Genomic DNA, 9,448 nt, shown 5'->3' on the forward strand with positions numbered 1-9,448 from the left:
GGTAGACTGGGTAAAGGGGGTCACATATAGGGTTTAGGCGGAGGGCAAAGTGAGTAAAGGGGATCAAATATATGGTAGCTGCAGGAAGCTGGATATTGGGTGGTAAACACACAATAGAATATACAGATGTCAAACCAATTGTTTGACCAATGTTGCCCCAATAAAGTTAATGAAAAATTTTTAAAAATTTTAAAATGTACATTGAAAATGAATGAAGAAACCAAATGTGATATATTTATACAATAGAATATTATTCAGCCTTAAAAAAGAAAGGAAATTCTGACACATGCTACAACATGGATGAATCTTGAGGACCTTATGCTAAGTGTAATAAGTCAGTCATAAAAGGACAAATAGTGTATGATTCTACTTAAATGAGGTATTTAGAGTAGTCGAATTCATAGACAGAAAGAATGTTGATTGACAGGGGCTGAAGGGAGGGGAAATTGGGAAGTGAGCATTCTATGAGCACAGTTTCAGTTTCGGTAAGTGAAAAAGTTCTGGAGATCTGTTGCACAACAATGTGAATATACTTAATACTACTGACCGTACACTTAAAAACAGTTGAGGTGATAAATTTTATGTTATGTGTATTTTACCATAATTAAAACTATAGGGATTGGAGATATTAACTGGATTATCCATCTCTGCATTATCTGCTTGATTGTTCACTTTGGACCAATCTGTAGCTCCTCCTGAGTACACTGTCAAATTGCTTATTCACTGTCACTCAGAGGCAGCATCCACCCCATAGAATGAGATTTAGACACTAACACAATTGTGGAGAATTATCTATGCTATTGTCTCCTTTTTAAAGGCAAAGAACAGTAAGTAGTGATGGTGAGTAGACAGAGACACAAGAATGAGCATTTGTGGGGCAAAGTGGATCTTATAGAATTTCTCCAGTTTAACCAGAAAAGCCATGGAGAAATATCATTTGTATCACTTTTGCAATTGAGCCCAAATTCCCTTCTGTATATGATCAAGATTTATTAATCTAGATATGCAAATAACCAGAAAGAATTACAATAATAATTATAATTACAATACTAGTTCCCATTGGATTTCACATGTATACAGTGCTTTACAATATTCAGAGCATTTTTGTGTGACTTAGTTCATTTAATTCTTGTAGCTATAACAAGAAGACAAGACTGAGCCAAGCAACTTCTGGCTTAGGATTAGTGCTTATGTTGGCATCTTTGGCTTCTGGGGTCATCACGTCTGCCCTGTGACCTCCAAAACATTGACTTCTGATAACTGCTTGATCTGTCCTAATCTTCTGTCTGCTTCTCTTGATACTGACCCCTTATAGACTTTATTTACAGTACCTAGTCTCTATAATCTATAATCCTTCACAAAGTTTTACAAAATTTATCTCAGTAATCTAGAGTCCATCCACTATTCTCAGACCTTTATCATCTCTCACTTGTACTATTATAACATCCTCCCCACTAGTCTCTCTTTATTTTGGCCTCTCAATTTAATCAGTTTCACAGCAATAAAAAAGGTGGTTCATTCGAAGTATTTATATTTAAAGTGTCAACTAAAAAGTATCAACTAGGTGTTTCATCACCAAAAGGATTTATTCAGGAAAAAGGAAGGGTTGCAACCCACTGCATGCAAACATGGCAAGCCACATGCGCACTCTTCCCTGCATGCCAAGATGGAGTGGTATTTATAGAAAGAAAAAGGAAGTTAATGGAAGGGGAGGTTAGAAACATAGAGCCTTATTGTAAACGTAGAGTTCTTCCTGTAGGGTTCTCCAGTGTAAGGTTCTCGTGATTATGAGGAGCATAAGAAATTCCATAAGCCCTGGCTCCTCCCATAGACTGTCCTGACTACTTATGTTTGCTCACAAAGTTCCAGCTCATCTTTATCAAAAGAGTTGAATTAATGGGCCATAAGATTTTGGCAGAGATAAAAGAACCAACTAAAGGTGATGAGACACCTGGGGAACAGCAACAGGAAGAAGACAGTACCATCTTAGATGTGAAGGGGCAAGGGGTGTAAGCAATATTAATGGGACCCAGTGAGAACTGGAGCAGTGGAAGATAAGCCAGCAGCTAGGAGCTGTGGCTGCAGATAGAGAACCCCAGTCATAATGGCTCCACAGCCAGGCAGGGATGGAGTGGGAGGTGGACAGATAGATACTGCAAACTCTCTTTTTAATCACACACTGATCTACTGGTTCCCACTTCTTCCTCCTCCCACACACAATGTCCAAATTCAAGCAGAAGTTAGAGGATATAGTGGTTTTAAAAACATCTTCAGTCTACAGCCATGCCACCCTGAACAAGCCCAATCCCATCTGATCTCGGAAGCTTAGCAGGGTCGGGCCTGGTTAGTACTTGGATGGGAGACGACCTAGGAAGACCAGGTGCTGTAGGCATAAAAAATAAATAAGGGATTGTAAACTGACAAGGTCCTTGCACCTTAATCTGTGAGGTTGACCATGGGTTGCTTTGCCTAAAAATAAAATCTTCAAATTCTTTTATAGTCTTCTCATCAGAGATAGAGTCTAATTCTCCACCACTTAAATATGGGGCTGGCTTTAATGACTCACCTCTAACAAATATAATATGGTAGAAATAATACTACATAATTTCTAAGGCTAAGTCATAAAAGGCAATACAGCTTCTACCTGATTCTCTCTCTTGGGATGCTTGCCCTTTGAACACAGCCATGCTGCGAGGAAGCCCAAGCCACCTGGATAGGCCATGCATAGGCTGTTTTCTGGAAAAGACCCCTGCAGAGGTCCCAGCTAGCAGCCAGCACAACCAGCAAACAAGTGAGCAAGGAAGGCTTCAATATGACTCCAGCACTAGTGGGCTGCCTGACTGAAACCACATGAAACACCCCAAAATGAGAACTGCCTACCTGAGCCTAGTCAACTCCCAGATCTGAGAGATTAATAATAATAATTATGATGATGATGATGATGATGATGATGATGATGATTGCTCTATGTCAATAGGTTTGGAGTGGTTTATTATGCAGTTGTAGTAAACTGGAACTCTGAGAGTCCATATGATGCAGTGTGTGAGGGCTCCACCTTCTTGACACAGAGCAAGGCAGAGAAAGAACAGAAAGTGGATCTAGGGGAGTACACAGAGGATAACCAGCATAACCCTCTTAAATCTCTCCTCTACGGTAAAGCTAGAAAATCCTTCATCAGTTCCAAGCGAAAGCCCAAGCCTGGCACACAAGAACTTCCAGGATCTTGCTACCCTTGCTTTCACTACCATCTGCAGAAACTCTCATTCTGTGATTTATCTTACTGGTTGTACTGGATTCTCTGTAGTTCTTTCTACACACTATGCTGCTTCTTTCTTCTAAGACGTTATGACTTTTCCTCTAGAATATTCTTTTCTTACCTTTTTTATTTATCGATCTTGTCACTTGCCTTTAGACTCTTGGTTGAAAACTCTATACATATATCTTTTTTTTAAAATTTAGACCTTAACTTTTAATGTAATGAAATCATTCCTTTATGGGTCTAGGTCTGTCTTCCCTACAGGGGAAGTTCCTGAAAGACCAGGAGAACCTTTTATTCATGTTTGTATCTCAGCACACAGCACCTGCCCATAGAGATGGCCTGAACAGAGGCCTGTGTTTTTGTCTACAGTCTAGACTGTAAGCACTATGAAAGGCGGGGGCTATGTTGGTGTCATTCTCAAATCTAATCCCAATGCCTAACACAAAGACTGCCAAACAGGTACTGAAAAATCACCCTTGAATGAATGCAGAAAGTTGATTTCCCCAAATATCCATCATGGATATAACGCTGCACTTAATTTCTCAGTAAATACTACTTGTTTGGAACTTGAAACATGTTCTGAACCATTGTTGTTAACTCAAAAAACAAGGGAAATGAATGGAAAGTGTTCTTTCTACACTTTACTGTCTCAGGTTTGGGAAAGCTCAGTAAGCAAAGGCATCAAAAATAACAGCTTAAAAAATACCAAAATTGAATTGAATAAAATGATGTAACCAATGCAATTGACCTAACACCTTCAGTAACATAATACATAGATATGATAACAACCTTTTATAATAAAAGGATTTTTTAAGAACTTAAGACAGGAGGTAACTTATAGAATCTTAAAATCCTTTCTGCTAAGAAAGAAATTATTCTGGCACTTGTTGAAATTGTAAAGAAGACTTTATTCAGGACTATTGCAATAGGTATGTCAGAGAGGAAAAACTTTTCCTCTACTCTTAGCTTCAGTGCTTGGGAGCCTGAAAATTAAACTTGCAAAACACAGTGAAAAGCAGCAGAATATGCCACCCCAAAATACGCCTCTTTGGCATAAGGATCATTTTGAGCTGAAGGCAATTGAAAAGAAGCAGATACAAGAAAAGCTCTCTATGTTCCCTCTATTTGCTTAAAAGAAGGACATAAATTTGTAAAGGTGTCCCCCATCCCCTCTTGACCAGGAAGGACAGAAGTTAATCACCAGAAACAACTCTAGACTCTTCTCAATCCAGAGGAGGCACCAGAGGAATCTATATAAACTTTATTAAATAGCCCTTATCTTAGTTTCCCCATATATTTACCTTCCCGCAATTTTCCACCATTAGAAACTCAGTTTTTTTCTTTTGTCTTGCCACGTCTCTAAAAATGTATTGTTCTTTTGTTAAGAGGCTATATAAACTCAATCTCTTTCGAGTTCCTCATCACTGAGTATTCCCATGTGCATGCACAATACATGCATTAATAAACTTCTGGTTGTTTTTCTCTTGTTAGTGTGTCTTTTGTCAGTCAAATTTGCAGCGCCTCAGCCAATGAACCTAGGATGGGTAGAGGAAACAAATTTTTTTCCTTCCCTACCACAGATTAGCAAGAGAAAAGACAGATTTTTATTCCTATATGTATATACAGGATTTCACAGAAAAATGTGACTGAAGGAGGTGTTTAGAATTTGGGGCTTATATACCATTTTAATTGGGGAAGGGGTAGGGGAGAAAAGTATTTACAGGAAAACAAATGACCTTTTGGAAAGATAAATGGTCTCTTAGAAGAATAGATGAGAGATATGGAAGTTTTGTGACAATGTCTGTTTCAGCCTGGTATGCAGAATACTCATCTCCAGTGATAGGAGCCAATCTTCCCTGGTTGTTCCTGAGAAGGAAATTTATGACAATTGAGTTCTTTTGGTAAGCTCTGCTTTTAGGCAGATGAGAGGTTTCAGGAATTTAAATGCTTTCTTCTCGAAATAGTTTTTATGCCAGAATGGCTTATTCTGGACCCCTTCAAGTGTCAAGATAATCACAATTAGAGAAGAGAGATTAGGCTTAACTCTGAATACAAAGACAAGTGGAGATTTGTAGACAATAAGCAAAATGAGGGGTCAATGGATGAAAAATTGCTAAGAGGAGACATCAAGAGTAGGGTAATTCTCACTAAACCAACTCAACAGGATTCTTACTGAAGTCAAGCCATGGTGATCATATATCAAGGGTGGGGTATTCTCTCTAAACTGACTTAGCAGGATCCTTGCTACAACTGAACTAGTCGAGCCAAAGACAGGGCCCAAGGGCAAAACCTAGTTAAAAACAGGTCTCAGAGAAGCCTGACTGAAGTGTAGTCAAAGAGAGTCTTTGTCACTTCTGAGCTCAAACTGAAACTGACCTTAGTTTTATTGGGTGTCATCTGAACACCAAGGGCACTCTGTGACCATAGCCTAAATGGATCCAAAGACACAAATGTGGCATTTTAGTTCCATGTTGCTTTTCCTGCTTTACTCACCAAGGGGAAAAATGGAGGAATGTCATCTAATTACAAATGACCCAGACAACCTATGGAATGGGAGAAAATATTTGCAAACCATATATCTGGTAAGGGGTTAATGTCCAAAATATATAAAGAACTCTAACAATTTTAAAGCAAAAAAAGAAGACAATCCAATTTAAAAAATAGTCAGAAGAATAAAATAGACTTTTTTTTTCATGGAAGACATATAAATGGCTATAGGTACATGAAAAGATGCTCAAAATCTAATCAGCAGGAAAATGCAAATCAGAACCACAAAGACATATCACTTCACACCTGTTAGAATGACTGTCATCAAGAAGACAAGAGAATGACATCTTGGCAGAGTGAGAGACATCCTCAGATCTCTCCCCTTGAAACAACAATAAGCTAAACATCTAAAACTCAACAAAAGACATTCAACCTGCACACCAGCACATCTGAGCGTGGGATCTGCACAGAAGAGCTACCACAGGTAAGAACCCTGGAAGTCGAGCAGTAGACTGAGAGAAACAAAGAAGCTGCCTCTCACAGCCAGAGCTACCTGCAGGAGGAGGAGGAGGAGGAGGAGGGAAGAAGTTACAGCGGGTCCCCTAAATAACCCTGCCTGAGAGACCTGTGAGCTTCATGAAGTGGCAGTGCACAGGAATCAGGGCAGAAAGCAGAGAAGTGGGGAAGGCAGAGAAGTAACAGTTGATTATTACCAGTCCTGGTTGCAAAACACAAGGATGAGCTACAGTCCCCATCCCCCAACCCAGAGGATCACTCCCCACATAGCCTCCAAGACCAAACACCATGGAGCCCCAGTCGAATCTATGCAAGTGGTACTGAAACTGTCACTAACACTGACAGAGACTGAGACTGAGGGTAGCAAGCGTGATTAAATATCTATAAGAAATAAAAGACATTATTAAGACTTTATTTAAAGCAGGCTCAAATGCCACCTACCGGAAACCAAAAGAAAAATGCCTTCTTTGAAACAGGCTAAAGAGATTCTTTACATAATAAATCTTCTTTCTGGGAAAAAAAAAAAAAGCAGAACATACTTCCATTTTTGCTCAGGCAGAAAAATAGTCCATTTAACACCAGGAACAACTAAGGTGACAAGGCATCTCAGAAAGAAAGAGAAAAATCTCCAGAAAAAAAAGCTAAAAGACATAGAAATATTCAACTTAAATGACAGAGAATTCAGGATGGTACTTCTGAAAAAATTCAATGAGATCCAAAACAACTCATATCAACAATTTCATGAACTGAAAAAACAACTAGATGAGCAGAATGAATTTTTAGCAAGGAGACCAAAACCCTAAAAAAGAACCAAATAGAAATTCTGGAGATGAAGAACACACTGCAAGAGATGAAAAATGAAATAGCAAGCTTGGGAAATAGAGTTGACCAAATGGAGGAAAGGATCAGTGATATTGAAGACAGAAATCTAGAAATAAATCAGGAGGAAGAAGAGAGAAACTGAAGAATGAAAAAGAATGAAAGAGAAATACAAGAACTAGCTGATGACATCAGGAGAGGAAACATAAGAATAATGGGCATTCATGACGGCAAGGAAAAGGAGCAGGGGCTAGAAAGCATTTTCAGACAAATCATTGACAAGAATTTCCCAAATCTAAGGAATGAGCTGGAGCTTGAAATTCAGGAAGTCAACAGAACGCCTAATTATCTCAACCCAAAAAAAAGCCTTCTCCAGGACACATTGTATTAAAATTATTAAAAATCAATGACAAAGTAAGAATTCTCAGGGCACCCAGAAAAAAGAAGATGGTAACCTACAAAGGAAAACCCATTAGATTATCCTCGGACTTCTCAGCACAAACCTTACAAGCCAGAAAGGAGTGGAATCAAATATTCAAACTAGTAAATGAAAGGAACTACCAGCAAAGAATAATGTATCCAGCTAAGCTCTCATTTAGATATGCAGGAAAAATAAAGACATTTCCAGACATACAAATATTGAGAGAATTCTTCACTATGAGGCCTGCACTATAGGAAATACTGAAAGGGGTCAGCTTACCTAAAAGAAAATGACAAAAAAATAAATACATAACTAGGAATAAAGTGAAGAGCAGGCAGGCAGAGCAGGCAGACAGAAGCAGAGGAATTCAACCCTTACTAAGAACAGGGCATTATAAGCTTAAACAATAAGAGAATTGCTATAGCAAGATAGTAATGAAAGTTCAGCATACATAGGGAAAAATTGAGACAACAATGACAGAAAAGGGGAGGATTCAAAGAACCAGATTTGCAAAGGGGAATGAAGATAGGGCACACACAGAAGAAAATAGAGATATATACATACATATATAAACAATAACATATATATATATAGTTATTATATATATATATAACTAGCCTCTACATATTTGTAACAGTAACCACATGCCGAAGATTCAGAACTGAAGTATATGACATAAAACAAGAAGGATCAGAGGGAAAACCCCACAAAAGCCAACCAAAGAAAAAAAAAAAAACAAAAACACAAGGACAAGGAAGCAATGGAAACACCGAGCTACCAGAAAGCAAAACATAAAGTGGTTATAGGAAAACTTCATATTTCAATAATCACCCTAAATGTAAATGGATTGAACTCACTAATAAAAAGGCACGGAGTTGCAGAATGGATCAAAAAACAAAACTCAACTATATACTGCCTCCAGGAAACACATCTCAGCTACAAAGACAAATATAGACTCAAAGTGAAAGGGTAGAAAATGATATTTCAAGCAAATAGCATTCAGAGAAAAGCGGGAGTACCAATACTAATATCAGATGAAATAGACTTCGAAATAAAAAAGGTAAAGAAAGATACTGAGGGACACTTCATAATGATAAAGGGAATCATACACCATGAAAACATAATACTTATTAATATCTATGTTCCCATTCAGAGAGCCCTAAAATATATAAAGAAATTATTAACAGAACTAAAGGGAGAAACACACCAAAACACTATCTTAGTAGGGGCTTAAATACAAATCATCCAAACAGAAAATCAATAAGGAAATAACATTTTTAAATGACACATTAGACCAACTGGACATAATTGACATATACAGAGCCTTTCATCCCAAAACAGCTGTTTATATATTATTCTCTAGTGCACATGGAACATTCTCAAGGATTGATCCATACTGGAACACAGAAATAGCCTCAACAAATATAAGAGGGTTGAAATCATACCAACCATATTCTCTGATCATAATGCTTTGAAGCTGGAGATCAAATGTAAAAAGAAAGAGGCAAATCTATGGCAATGCCACCTTGAATGTGCCTGATCTTATCTGATCTCAGAAGCTAAACAGGGTCAGGCCTGGTTAGTACTTGGATGGGAGACCACCAAGGAATACCAGGTGCTGTAGGCATTAAAAAAAAAAGGCAAGAACAAATACATGGAGATTAAACAATGTGATACTGAATAATGACTGGGTCAGAGAAGAAATAAAAAGAGAGGTCAAGAGATACATAGAAATGAATGATAATGACAGTACGACATATCAAAACTTTTGGGACATGACAAATACAGTAATAAATGGAAAGTTCATATCATTACCGGCCTGTCTCAAAAAACAAGTATGAGCCTAAATAAAAAACCTAGCACTTCATCTTAAAAAAAACTAGAAAATGAAGAAAAAATGAAGCTTAAAGTCAGCAGGAGGAAAGAAATCATCAAAATTAGAGCAG

At 37.9% G+C, this 9,448-nt stretch overlaps 2 pseudogenes; both read left to right on the plus strand.

Moving 5' to 3' along the window:
• Positions 1–2,273: 2,273 nt before the first annotated feature.
• On the plus strand, positions 2,274–2,392 carry LOC120587114 (uncharacterized; annotated as a pseudogene).
• A 6,618-nt stretch (positions 2,393–9,010) lies between these two features.
• Positions 9,011–9,129, plus strand: LOC120587116 (uncharacterized; annotated as a pseudogene).
• Positions 9,130–9,448: the final 319 nt, after the last annotated feature.

The sequence above is a fragment of the Pteropus medius genome, unplaced genomic scaffold, assembly GCF_902729225.1.
Source record: "Pteropus medius unplaced genomic scaffold, Ma_sr-lr_union100, whole genome shotgun sequence".
Taxonomy (NCBI): domain Eukaryota; kingdom Metazoa; phylum Chordata; class Mammalia; order Chiroptera; family Pteropodidae; genus Pteropus; species Pteropus medius.